General features: G+C 48.5%; 1 long non-coding RNA gene across 2 annotated transcripts; it reads right to left on the reverse strand.

Annotated features, from left to right (window-relative positions):
- Positions 1–1,673: 1,673 nt before the first annotated feature.
- Positions 1,674–12,301, reverse strand: LOC137166335 (uncharacterized). Of its 2 annotated transcripts, XR_010923655.1 has the most exons (4): positions 12,199–12,292; positions 11,798–11,872; positions 4,073–4,229; positions 1,674–1,780 (listed from the first exon to the last, which is right to left on the reverse strand). It is a non-coding gene; the product is annotated as an uncharacterized lncRNA (long non-coding RNA). The 2 variants fall into 2 exon arrangements; XR_010923656.1 differs by lacking the exon at positions 11,798–11,872 and having other exon boundaries at positions 12,199–12,301.
- Positions 12,302–14,589: the final 2,288 nt, after the last annotated feature.

Raw genomic sequence — 14,589 nt, forward strand, 5'->3', positions numbered from 1 at the left:
GTGTGTGTGGGGGGGAGGGGGGGTATGTGACCCCCTCAGATTTTTGCCAGGGTTTGCTGGCCCCACTCAGTCACATGGTACAGCCAGGCAGGTGCTGGACTCTGGAGCTGGCAAGCTGGGAACTGTGGTCATAGGGAGAGGTAGTGGCAAACAGCTGTGAGCTGCAGGGAGAGGCTGCTGAGAGTAAGGGAGAGAGGGGGAGCCGGGTGCGAATGGAAATGTGACTCAAGCTGTTGGGAGGGGCAAACTTTTAAATTGAAACCCCTCACTGTCAGCAAATAAGCAAATATCAGTCATCTGAGGCAGGAACCCAGGACATGCTCATCTCCCCAGGCAGGGCAAGAAGCGCTCCAGAAGAGCTCTGTAGCTCTGTCTCCCCCTCAGCCTGGCCCATCCCTGCCAGGATCCAGGACTGAGGCAATCAGCATGGCAATGTTTGAATTTTTTTAGCATAAGATGTGACCCAGCTGTGTGCTAATTGGGCCACAAGCGGCCCATGGATTGAAACCTCTTTACCTGGCCAGAAAGACTTTCTCTCTAAAGAAGGAAAGGTGTGACCACGAGGTAAATTTTGGGTAAAAATGCACAATGGAACCTTTTGGAAGAGTTAGAACTATCTTTTGTGAGGGAATCTTCAGTAAACAGATATAAACCATCACTCAAGATAATGAAATCTAAGGAAAGGAAGGTGGTGATGTCTTCTAAAAGATGAAGCTCTGCTCAGAAGAATGAATTTATGGGTACATAGCAGTGCACCGCAATGACAGAAGACAAAAGCTGAAGTCAGTTATCAAGCTGAGTCCTTGGAAAGGATTTCTGTGATATAATTAAGGTGACTTAAGAGAGAAAAAAATTACATATGGAGTAGATTTAGAGCACCTTAAAAGATACTTAGGAGTAGGTAATATTATTGAGTTGGCTAGAAAGGAAGAGGCTTTTGAATGAAACTTAAGAAATGATAGGAAAACAAATAAATTTCAGTCAATCACAACTCAACTTTTTTTCTTAATTTGAATGTACAAAGTCTTGCAATGAATGTGGGAAGACTTTGAACAAGATAATAGTGAGATTAAAAATTAATAATTAGATATGTGTCTTGACATATAAGGCCAACAGTGATTGTTGGAGCTGCTTTAATAGCAGAATGTTAATCGAACTGTAAAATAGAATTTATTAGGCCAGCAAACTCTGAGATGCTGTAAGGAAAAAGATTTAAGAACTACCTTCAAAAACATATCCATCTGTTTTTGACCTGCCATCTTCAGAAAAGAGTTGTTGTGGTTAGCTGATGGATACTGGTCAGCAAAGACTTCATTATATATTAAATCATTAATGGTGGGTATTAGTTAGTTGTTAAGGGTGAAGAGATTGGGGAGTCATCACTTTTATCCAGAGACTTACAAGTGATTCCCTTAAGTGAACTGACATATAGGTGAACTTCTTTGTAATCTACAGCATTTTTCATATAAGGATTTTATAGCACTTTGCAAATTCTAAACAACGGGAACCTGCAGTTCCCAATTAATATAATTGGAGTTATAGATGCTCAGAACGAGAGACACAGAAAGGCAGTTCCCATTTAAAAAACAAATAGTCTGCGTGAATAACTCCAAAAAGAGAAAAGAAAAGATTAGGCTTGTTACTTGTTAATCTTACTACTGGAGCCCAGGGTATAAAAGAAAAATAGGTCTTATTGGATCAAAGAGCCACAAAGCAGCACCTATGGGATGAGTGGGCCCTGGGAAGACGTAGTTCTTCTTCAGGAATACGGCAGACAAATCTAGGAGGAAATATAATAGAAGCTAAAAACACATACAACCTAGAAGTAAGGGAGATGCAACCTGCAGCAGTCAGATACAAAATGATCACTTTAGGAGTACAGGTGCTTGCCTCTGCTAGATTAAGGGACCAGCTATCTTATAAGCTTTCTGAAAGATCCTCTTGTAAGAGAATGAGCCCACTGTAAAACTCTATTAAATCAGAACAGTAGCAGTTTACACTCACTTAGCATAGCTGTAATCATATATGGTGCAAGGCAGTGGAGAACCACATCCTAACCTTGGTCTCGATGTTGAAATTGCCAGCAAGCGTGCTAATGAGTTCCACCTGTAATGTGGTCATTCTGTTGCAGATATCCCCCTTTTAGGAACTGGACTGAGATCACAATCTCAAAATCAAGCCCTATGGCCTGTTGTGTATTTTGTATCTTACCTAATTGCCTGGTTGCCACAGCAACCGAGCTTAGCTTGTTGCCACAGCAATACAGTTAGACTATTAGGGGATAACTCAGCCAGTCCTGGCTGGAAGACACTCCATGTGTTGCATCTCTCTGTGATCCTGGGCTGATTTCTCTCTCTGAATACAAGCAATTAAATGGAATTCAACATAACATGGCCCACATGCTACCCTTGTGAGTGTGTGTAACTTCCAATGACACCAGCGGAAGGGGGAGTTCCATGAATGTACTGAAGGAGGTATATAGTTCTAGAGTCTGATCCTGTGAGGTGTGGAGCAGAATCTCTGGATGCTAAGAACTCTCTTACAGGAGAGTCTCAATGTTTTGCTGAATTAATCCTTAAGGCAGCAAAACATCTCTTCAAATTTATTTTCACATGAATGTACTTGCACTTCCTCTTGCTCCTGGAAGCCTCATCCTCTCATTTTGAGATCTGTCTGATTTAAATTCTTAGCTCTAATTTTCTTAAATACCATTTCCCCTAATTTCACTGTCAAGATTTTAAGAAGTCTTCTTGTGGTTTGAGAGAGACTATTGCATAATTTACTCACGTTTAAAGAAAGAATTACATTGTTAAATAAATTTGGCTCTCCACATTCCAAAATAACAAAAAACAAAAAAACAAATGAAGTTACATCATTTGAATTATGAAGTGATAATATCTTCAGTTCTGCCCCAATCAGAAGTGTAACAGTTTAAGGCTTATAATAATCATGTTCAAACGTATTCAGATTATAATTACTTTTCTTCTGATAATGATAGCCCGTCTGATTGGATGATTACCTATTTGACTTTGATAAGTCTCAGAGGTCAAAGAAGAGATAATTACAGACATCTGTTTTCTATGAAAATAAAATCTTGGAAAATAATATTTAAAGTAACATCTGCAAATATGTGTTTTACAAAGAAATACGTTGCAAATGTGAAAATCACAGGCAAATAAAAAAAGCAGCAGCAATTTTTAGGGCTGCTGAGTTATTACACCTTCTTTGTAAACAGCGTACAAGTTTAACTTACTGTTATTCATGTATGCATAATTAATCTCAACCAGACAGGAATATATTCTGAGTAGGTGTCATTAGGAATCAAAATAAATCATCCCCTCAAAATTAAAAATAATCTGTGTTCTAGAAATCTTTATACCTCACATACAGGTAGGTCTGTTTATTATAGTACAAATTCTGCTAGGCATAATTTGTTAAAAAGAGAACTTTTTTTTTTAAACGAAGCAGGGCAGCAGACCACGCATTCTGCCTCATTTTTTCTTTTAAGAAAGAATCATGCTAAGGTGCTTTCAATTCCCTAAACCATTGACCAATCACAATAGATGTCCCCTTTTGATTTAGGCTGTCATTATGCCCTCCATTGGCCACAAGCACATTGCTCAATAAATTACCCCCAAGAGGGCTATCTAGTTCCAAACTGTCACAGTTATTAAGCACTAGCTGGTGTTCTAGAGCAAAGTAATGTGTGCTCTCTCTTTCTCCTATCTTCTCCCAGAGACAGAGCCCAAACCCCTGATCTGAGCCTTACAGCTCCTAACAGAGTATAAGGTTCCACAGTCAGATGATCTGGTTCTCCTTTACCTTGCCCCCTGTAGTCATTTATTCCTTTACAAAATGTATGTAATATGCTACTAAACCAGAATTCACCCTTCAAACTGGTGGTAGCAATTTTTACAGGTGTAAATGGCTATATAATGTAAAGCAATTTAATTGAGACAGGTCTATAAGACTGTATTCAAACCAAAGTTCCTTTTGTGGTAACAAGTTCAGTCATGAAATAAGACTTTGGTACAATTATGAATATGTTTCTAACATCATTCTTACTACTTACCTTGCTCACGTAAGTGATTGTAACATGAGCTTACAGTGTTTCACTCAGCTGTTGCACATTCTGTTACCCTTGGACACTCTGGACAAGGGCTATGACGAGACATTGTCTTTCTCAGACTTTTTGGATAACAGTGTGCTCCACAAACTCAGGCACATTGCTAAAAAGAGTAGAAGAAAAAAAAAAAAAAGTTAAAGCAATGTTCCATAAAATTTTCAACAGCACGTCAATGACTTAGTTCTCAATGGCTCCTAAGTCATTTCTGAAAATTTTGCCCCACTGTTTTTAACAATTTGACTCAAACAGGCACAAAATTAATGATACTATTATATAAGAAATGTGTACTATAATCTTTCTTTGGAATTTCTTTTCTTACAGCATCCCTTGCCAACGGTATATCATAATAACAAATGTATTATTAAGGGAATATTCAGTTATTAGCCAAGGAGGGCAGTATAAGAACCAGAGTTGATAATAACCAAGAATCACTTTATTTCTTAGTCTATACAGTCTGCTTATTTATTTTCTTAGTTTTTCTGGAAAGATTTAAGTGGCACAGTTGGGGAGATAAGTGTTCTGCTTTATCACTCCTCCCCCACACTTTTTAGAGATGAGATATATTAGCTGCAGTCAGGAGCCAAAGCTCATATATCACAATCAGCATTTCCCTGCTAGACACCTCAGCAGCTTCTGCAGAAAACAGGGTTACTTACCAGTAACTGTTGTTCTTCGAGATGTGTTGCTCATATCCATTCCATGTAGGTGAGTGCGCGCCCCGTGCACGAGCCTGCGGAAAACTTTTCTGCCCTAGCAACCCAGCGGTCGGTCTCGGCGCCCCCTGGAGTGGCGCGCGTATAGCGCGGTATATAGGGCGCCACCGACCGCGCGGGTCCCCAGTCCCTTCTTTCTGCCGACTCCGACAGCGGGGACGGAGGGTGGGTTTGGAATGGATATGAGCAACACATCTCGAAGAACAACAGTTACTGGTAAGTAACCCTGTTTTCTCTCTTCGAGAGTTGCTCATATGCATTCCATGTAGGTGATTACATAGCCATACCTTCGGCGGTGGGAAGGAGTCAGTGGCGTGAAGCCCTTCTCAGCACGGCTCTGCCGACTGCTGCATCCTCTCTTGCTTGTTGCACGATGGCATAGTGAGAGGTGAAGGTATGGACCGATGACCAGGTTGCAGCTCTGCAGATATCCGGTAGGGGCACTCGTTCCAGAAAAGCCGCCGAGGTGGCTTGGGCCCTGGTGGAGTGCGCTGTAATCGGTCCTGGAAGTGGTACCTTCGCCATCTCATAACAGGTGCGGATGCAGGTGGTGATCCAGGAGGAGATGCACTGGGTGGAGACAGGTGAGCCTTTCATGCGGTCCGCCACTGCGACGAAGAGCTGCGTGGACTTCCGGAACGGCTTGGTCCGGTCTATGTAGAAGGCTAAGGCTCGCCTGACATCCAGTGAGTGCCATCTTCGCTCCTCCTCCGATCCGTGCGGTTTGGGAAAGAACACGGGGAGGAAAATATCCTGATTATAATGAAACTGGGACACCACCTTAGGTAGGAAGGCCGGGTGGGGTCTCAGTCGTACTTTATCTTTGAAAAATACTGTGTAAGGAGGGTCTGAGGTTAGGGCTCTTAGCTCGGAGACCCTCCTAGCCGATGTAATGGCTACGAGGAAGGCTACCTTCCATGATAGGACTAGAAGAGGGCATGTAGCCATAGGCTCAAAGGGGGGACCTGTGAGGATAGTGAGAACTAGGTTTAAGTCCCAGAGAGGCAAGGGGTCACGAACTTGCGGGAACAGCCTCTCTATTCCCTTGAGAAACCTGATGGACATCGGGTGGGAGAATATAGACCTCCCCTCCACTGGGCAATGGAAGGCCGAGATGGCCGCCAGATGCACCCTTAGGGAGGCCAGGGCAAGGCCCTGCATCTTTAAATGTAGGAGGTAGTCCAAGATGGCCTGGATAGTTGAGTCCAAAGGCACGATGCCCTGTGACTGCGCCCAGTAGGTGAAGCGTTTCCACTTTGCCCGGTATACCACCTGGGTTGAAGGTTTCCTGCTCCCCAGCAGGACGTTTTGGACTTGTGCAGAACAAGCCCTCTCGCCTTCCGTTAGCCATGGAGCCTCCACGCCGTCAGGTGGAGGGAGTCCAGGTCCGGGTGGAGCAGGCGACCCTGCTCCTGGGATAGGAGATCGTATCGTCTCGGGAGCGGGATCGGCGTGGCAATGGAGAGGTCGAGCAGCATACTGTACCAGTGCTGTCTCGGCCATGCCGGTGCGATCAGGATGATGTTCGCTCTGTCCCTCTTGACTTTCAAGAGCACCTTGGGGAGCAGTGGGGTCGGTGGAAACGCGTAGAGAAGTGGGCCCGACCAGTCTATCAGGAACACGTCCGAAATGGAGTTCTGTTCTCGCCCGCGCAGGGAGCAGAATAGTGGGCATTTCGCGTTCTGTAGCGTGGCAAAGAGGTCCAGATGGGGAACTCCCCACTTGCGGAAGAGAAACGCTGTAACCTCCCCATGAAGTGACCATTCGTGGCGGGGAAAGAACGATCTGCTGAGGCGGTCTGCCTCGTCGTTCCTCACCCCTGGGAGGTGAGATGCCACCAAGTGAAAGTCGTTTCTCACCGCGAGGTCCCATAGCTGTAGCGCCTCGCGACACAGGGTCGAGGAGCGCGCTCCGCCTTGTCTGTTGATGTAAAACATCGTGGCGGTGTTGTCCGTAAGGACTTGTATCACCCGCCCCCTGAGAAAGCGGAGAAAAACCCTGCAAGCGAGAAGGACTGCTCGGAGTTCTCGAATGTTTATATGGAGCAGTCTGTCTTGCATCGACCACTGACCTTGGGTACTCAGGTTGTGTGTAATGTGCGCCCCCCACCCGACATCGGAGGCATCTGTGATTAGAGTTACGGAGGGAACCAGGTCCGCGAAGGGGACTCCTTCCATTACTTGTCTCTGGTCCGTCCACCAGCTCAGGGACGCTAAGACCTGGGGTGGGACGGTGACTACCCTGCCCAAAGAGTGTCTGGCTGGGGCATATACTGATGCTAACCAGCCCTGCAGAGGCCTGAGTCTGAGGCGAGCCAGCCTGACTACGTATGTGCATGCCGCCATGTGCCCCAACAGCTGCAGGCAGCGTCTGGCTGTGGTTGTGGGAAACGTCTGTAGCTCGCGTATGATGGCGGTCATGGCTTGGAAACGAGGTAGGGGGAGGAAGGCCCTGGCCTGTACTGCGTCCAGAGTGGCCCCAATAAATTCTATGCGCTGGACTGGGGTCAATGTGGATTTCTGCTCGTTTATGAGCAGCCCCAGTCTGTTGCACGTCTCGCACGTTAGGGCTAAACTGTTTGCCACATGGAGTCTGGATCTTCCCCGAAGTAACCAATCGTCCAAGTAGGGGAAGATCTGGACCCCTTTGCGCCTCAGGTAGGCCGCCACCACCGCTATACACTTGGTGAAGACCCGGGGCGCTGAAGAGAGGCCAAAGGGGAGGGCCGTGAACTGGTAGTGGCCACCAGCTACCAAGAACCGTAGGAAACGTCTGTGGCCAGGGAGGATAGACACGTGGAAATATGCGTCTTTCAAGTCGAGAGCGGCATACCAATCTCCAGGATCCAAAGTGGGGATGATGGAGGCTAGGGAGACCATGTGGAACTTGAGCCGCCTGATGAACCTGTTGAGGCGGCGGAGGTCCAGAATGGGCCGGAGGCCCCCTTTGCCTTGGGGATAAGAAAATACCGGGAATAAAACCCCCTGCCCCTTTCCATAGGTGGGACTTCCTCTACTGCCCCTAGGCGGAGCAGGGAGCGGACCTCCTGAAGGAGGAGTTGCTCGTGAGAGGGGTCCCTGAAGAGGGACGGGGTAGGGGGAGAGTCCGGTGGGAAAGCCGAGAGCTGTAAGGCGTAACCCCTCCGCACCACACTTAACACCCAGCGGTCTGAGGTTATGCCTCGCCACTCTCGGAGGAAGGGGCGAAGTCTGTCTTTGAAGGGTAGGGTGAGATCCTGGTCGACCCTCGGGGTCGTTAGAATGGCAGAATTGCCGCTCCCGAGCGTCCCATCAAAAAGGGCGCTTGCCATTCTTGCGCGGCCCGGATTGGGGGCCCTTGGCAGGCCCGGGGCGGTTCCGGCGGTTGTTCTGCCGGAAACGGTCCCCTGATCTTCTGGGCTGGGTCTGGCGGGGGGTAACCTAGGAGCGGGCTGCTGCTGTTGTTGCCTCTGGGGCTGCTGTCTGCCCTGGCGCCTCGTAGTCTGCGGGACGTAAAGCCCCAAGGATCGCAGAGTGGCGCGAGAATCCTTTAGGGCGTGCAGCTTATCATCTGTCCTGGCGGAGAACAGGCCTGTACCGTCAAAGGGCAGATCTTGAATGGCCTGTTGTGCTTCCGTGGAAAGGCCAGATGATTGTAGCCAGGACGACCGGCGCATCACAATGCCGGACGCCATGGCCCTACCCGCCGCGTCGGTCGCGTCACTGGCCGACTGGATAGTGGCTCCCCCTACAGTTGACCCTTCCTGGAGGACGGTGGTGAAGTCCTGTGCTAGATCTGGAGGAAGGGCCGACGTAAATCTCTGGAGTGAGGCCCAGAGATTCAAATTATAGCGCCCCAACAGAGCTTGGTGGTTTGCTATGCGGAGCTGAAGGGCCGCGGTGGAGTACACCTTTCTCCCCAAAAGGTCTAGCTTTTTAAGGTCTTTATTTTTGGGAGTGTTGGCCTGGGCACCTTGACGCTCCCTCTGATTGACCGCGTCCACCACTAAGGTACCGGGGGCTGGGTGGTTGTACAAGTACTCAAACCCCTGCTGCGGCACATAGTATTTACGCTCCGCGGTCTTAGAAGTTGGAGCTACCGAGGCAGGGGTCTCCCATATGGGTTTCACCCGTTTGAGTACCTGGTCATGAACCGGGAGTGCCACCCTGGAGGGGCCTGCAGAGGCTGGCATGCCAAATATGGGGTCCTCCTCCTCCGAGAGCTCCTTGAGATCTATGTTAAGGTTCTCTGCTAGCCGCTTAAGGAGCTCCTGATGAGCCTTAAAATCAGGCAAAGGGGTCCTCTGGTCCCTAGATGTTGTATCGGGTGGGGAGGAGGAGGAGGACTGTAACAACGGGCCTGTAGAGGGCCCTTCCAGAGGATCAGACTCGTAGTCCGACGAATGATCCCCATCTTGGGGGCGCTCCTCCTGCTGTCCACCCTGTGGTGGGGGGGTGGCTGAGGTTTGGAGGAGGAGGGGAGTGACCCTGTGCCTTGGATTGTCTGAGGGGGCCAGGGTCCCCAATAAGGCCACTGCCAAGGGCCTTGTCCCCACGCCGGTACCGGGCCCGGTGCCGGGTACGTGGGCGCAGATGGATGAGCCGGGCTGGGGGATCTGCGACTTCGCTTGCGACTAGACGAGCGGTGGTGGCGCCTGCTGCGTCGAGGAGACGAGCTGGACGAGGAGGAGTACCTCCGCGATTTATAACGGCGCTTGGCGTGGGCCCTAGGGCTTCTTGAGCGTCGCTCCCCGAGGAAAAATGCGGTACCGTAGAGGCGTCCGGTGCCGAGGCGTCCGGTACCGAGGGTCTCTTAGGGGTGCGGGAACGAGATCTAGAGCGTTCCCGGTGCCGATGGCTGTACGCCGGGCTATGAGAGCGGCCCCGCGTGGATTGATGGTACCGGCTCCCCTGCGGTACCGAGGCCCCAGAGTGCCTCTGATGCTCCGTGTCTTGTCTCGGTGCCGCACGCCGTGCCGGGGAGGGAGCTGGCGATCTCGATCTGGTCCGGTACCGGATGGTATCGGTCGGTACCGGGGATCGGGAGGCGTGGTAGGGGCGAGATGCCTGCCCTGACGCCTTCGAACGTACCGGGCTAGCAGAGCGCCGGTACCGTTCTTGAGTCCTCGGTGCCCTTGACGCTGGGGCGTCGTGTGAGGAATGGCGGGATGGGCTTGGAGTGCGGGTGGGCGAGCGAGCCCGGCGTGGTGTGCCCCGCTGCCCCTCTAGATGTAATGCCGGGGATCGAGACCGGTGCCGTGGCTGGGGCGCCGGGATCCGCACCGGACTGCGTTCCGATAACCGGGAACGCTCAGCCGCACGTCTCGGTACCGGGGCTGGTGAAGATCGGTGCCGAGAGCCCGAAGACGAACAGGAGCGGTGCCGTGTCTCCGACGTCTGGGACTTATCCCGCCTTGTTGAGTGGCGCCGGGGCTCCGAAAGTCCCACCTCGGTTACGGAGCTTTCCCGGGAGCTTCCCGAACAGCTATGGTGCCGTTCTTTGGGAGGGCTCAATGACTCGCGGTCGGAGCTGGGGGGGGAGGATGTTGTTCTCCCTCTCCCCGACCGTCTGGGGGGAGACACCGAGTCCCGTCTCGACCTCCCACCGGAGTAGCCCAGCACGGGCTTACCCCGAGACGCTATCCCCGATGCCCTCGGCCGAGGGGGGGATGGAGGCGTGGGCAGGGCCATGAGGGCTCGTGCCGCTGTGAACGCCTCCGGCGTCGACGGCCCTTGTAGAGGCTCTCCTCCACCCCTCGGGGTCGGGGGAGGCTCTCTACGAGGAGATGCCGGTGCCGGGACAGATTCAACGGCACGTGGCTGGGGCATCTCCTGTGTCACTCCCTGCTGTACCGGTCGCAGGGAGGAGTCCATAGGTGCGGCCGCTGGCCGTTTCTTTTTCTTCGGTACCGGCTTAGACGGTACCGATGGTGGTTGCGTCGGTACCGGTGGTGCGCTCCGGAACGACGAGACGCTCGGTGCCGTGGGTGATCTGGACGGCTCGGAGTCAGGACGAAGTGCCGTCTCCATCAAGATCGCCCGGAGGCGAGCGTCTCTGTCCTTTTGCGTCCGCGGCTTGAAAGCCTTACATATGCGGCACTTGTCCTTGCGGTGTTGTTCTCCAAGGCACCGAAGGCAGCGGTCATGGGGGTCGCTGACGGAGAACAGCTTACCGCAAGCCGCACAGGGTTTAAACCCGGTGGAGCCAGGCATGGCTCCTAAGGAGCCCCTTAGGGGCTAACTATATACACTATTTACTACACTAACTATATACTATAAAAACAATAAAGAACTTATATACAATACAATGCAGGTTGCTACTTGCTGATTAAAGGCAAGGGGCAGACGTTCCACTGACCGTCACGGGTGGAAAGAAGGAACTGGGGACCCGCGCGGTCGGTGGCGCCCTATATACCGCGCTATACGCGCGCCACTCCAGGGGGCGCCGAGACCGACCGCTGGGTTGCTAGGGCAGAAAAGTTTTCCGCAGGCTCGTGCACGGGGCGCGCACTCACCTACATGGAATGCATATGAGCAACTCTCGAAGAGAGAATTAAGGTTTTACATTTTTTAAAAGTATAATCGTTATGCACATGAAGAAAGCTTGAATGCGTCCAAATGCAGAGTTGTTTTGTGAAGTCCAGTGATGGAAACTATGGGTGAAATTTTGACCCCATTGAAATCAATGGCAAAACTCTAAGAAAGATTCCATTCAGTGTAATTGTTCACTGAAGCCTAACGATGTCATCACAGACACTGAAGCATTTAAACGTTATTGCTCTTAACTATTGTGATGGACTGATATATTAATCTGCAAACTCCATTCTATTTTGTTAATGCAATTTTCATTGTAAGACTGTACTGTTCCTTTACTTTGGCACCGGAGCCTCCATCTTGAGCTGAAATGCCCAGGGGGTGTCCGAAGAAATCTCTGCACCTAGCAGAGGGCTAACAATTGAAAGCAATCAAGAGTCATTAACCTGGATGATCTTCCATTCAAATGACCTGGCTGCAGCCCAGGGACACCAGTTTTCCCAGTCTGATCCTTATGTGGGCTGTAATCAAGCAATAATTCACCTGAGAATACTGGTGACTTTTTATATTGGTACTTTACAGTTAATTTTAACCATGTTTAATTCAATATATTTATTTCAATTTTGCAAATAAATAAAAATTTCAGCCTATCCAATGCTTGCAGGCATTATACATATAAACCCACAAATGTATATTCCAAAATACATGTTAGAATAAAAACCAGGCTGCTGAAAACTCAAATCCAGGCCAAACTCAGTCACAACTCCTGGTTCGATAACAAAACTTCTAGACTGACAGAAACAAACTAACCAACCCTGTTTGCACCATTTCCTGAAGGGAAACTTACCTGCTTAGAAACAAGATGTATTACCATTGGCAAGGAAGTGAGAATTTTCATTCCAAGAAATGCTGAAGAAAAAAAGTTTTATGTGAACACCTGATGCTCAAACCTGCACAATGAAATTTGGAAGAACAGTAACAAATGCCAGTTAGTATTTTTATCAACACTGAAACAGGAAAAGCAACCAAAAGTCAACCTAAAGCAATCCAAGACAAATGCCTGTGTTACAGGAACAGTTATTACTATTTGTATTACAATAGCACGTAACAACTCCAGCTGACATTGTGGCCCCACTGGGTGCTGTAAAAACAAAACACAAAAAAATACAACAAACCACACAGTAAGAGACAGTCCCTGTCCAGAAGAGTTTACAGTCTAAATAGATAAGACAGACAAAGGATAGGAGAAAGGAGATATTATCCCCATTTTACAGAGGAGCAACTGGGGCATACAGAGATTAAGTGACCTGCTCAAAGTCATACACGAAATCTGCAGCAGAGCCAGAAATAAAATGCAGATCTGCAGAGTCACAGTCCAGCACCTAAACCACTCAAAACCATCGGTCTCTGCATCCAGTGTAGCATCAATAGAAAGCAGGCATTTTCACCATTCTGTCTCCCTTGACAAGACAGAAAAACCCTCTGCACCCCACCAACAAAAAAAATTACACTATATAACACAGGTGTTGAAAAACAAGGTACAAAATGCCCCAGTGTACAGAAGCACTTCTCAATCAGAGGGGCATGACTCTCAAATTGGTGGTTAGGGGCACCCACTGGATTGTACCCCATTGAGAGGGGAAAATCTGAAGTATTCTGCAGTTGGTAGGACCCAAGACAGCAGAAGAAAAAAACAATTGCCTCCCTGCAAGCTTAAGCAGTGGCACTCTCCCCACTCCCCCACTGCACTTGTTAGAAAGCAGAGGAAGTGAAACTTCTAAAAGAGCAATGCTGTCCAGAGCTGAGTGAGTGAGCAGGAGCTGAGAGAGATGAAAAACACCTCCAGTACCAGCCTCCCAAACAGCCCTCAAACCCAGAACCCACCATCCTCTAGGCAGCACCAGCACCAAATTCAGCATCGTCCCCCCACATAGCACTTTTGCAGCCAGCCCTCAGCAGCTATCACCATTCCTAACTTCCTAGCACCCAGAATCTTCCTGTAACCCAAATCCCACAGTCCTCTTATAATAAGTCATGGGACAATTTTGGTATCACTTTTTTTAGATTGCAGCCCCAAAAATATTTGAGCCCAATTTATGGTATAGATGCAACCTCTCAGAATAGTCAGCAGACTGAGCCTGCAGCCAAACCAAATCACTAAAATCACTAAAATATAAGAAGTTGGGGGAAAGGAGACTTGAAACACCCTGGCCCCCACTCCCCCAATGAAAAATTAGCACTGTTCGAGCTAGTACCATTGTCTCTTCAAATGCAGAATCAGGTCCTCTTTTTCTTAAGTAGTTGTGTTCACTTTTTCCTTCCTCTGCTCTCACTGGTCTGCTTTGCAGGCTCCTGGCTTCTGCTAGCTGTAGAAACTACAGTATGGAGAGCAGAGAAGAGAGGAAAAAGCTCAGAACTTAGAAGAAAAAGGGACATGCACCCTTCTAAGTAAAACAGAACTATATTTAACAATATTTTACTGCTTTCTGTGGGAGAAAAGGAAGGCATGTTCTCTCCTATGTTTCTGGATTTTCCCCCTCTGTGTCAGTAGAAACAGGGATGCTCTGCCTCGCTAGCCCCTTTTGATCTTAATGGAATTAGTAAAACATTGAAAGATTACCTTGCATTGTGTTGAAAACAGACAGACATTGAGACAAAGTCAAGATCCTCCCCCCGGCCAGTGGCAGACCCATAATGCAAATCACAATTTATAACTCCATTAACCTTATTGCCGTTGTGCCAAACAGTTTTGTTTAAGACATAAACAAAATTAATTACTTCTTAGTGACCCAAAGTACACACATTTACAGAAAGATTCAACGTGGCAGCTTTCCCTAGCTGACAGATTCATTTAAAAGACTTAAAAAGAAACAAACAAAGCATACAATTTGTGTTTTAAATTGTATGTTATTAATAGTGATCCTCCATAAGGACTTGATCCAGCTCCCATTAAAGTCAATGGAAAAACTCCTATTAATTTTAATGGTGTAGGATCAAGTCCTAAGAGAGAGTGGGACACTATCCCTGCCTGTGAGAAACCAACTTATCTTAATGAACACACACAAAATATGCTTGGTGTTCCATACTGTATCATTATTGAAGAACTGCATTTGCACATGGCCTTAGCTGCTCGCCTTATTAGTGTTGGAAGAGGAGAGTAAGGGTTGATGTACGTCTGGAGATCACCTTTCATAATTTATCATTTTTTAAACAATGATTTTAACATCACAGGTGCATT

The sequence above is a fragment of the Emydura macquarii genome, unplaced genomic scaffold (genome assembly GCF_026122565.2).
Source record: "Emydura macquarii macquarii isolate MOO-44397 ecotype Brisbane River unplaced genomic scaffold, CSIRO-AGI_Emac_v2 contig_2834, whole genome shotgun sequence".
NCBI classification, from domain to species: Eukaryota; Metazoa; Chordata; order Testudines; family Chelidae; genus Emydura; species Emydura macquarii.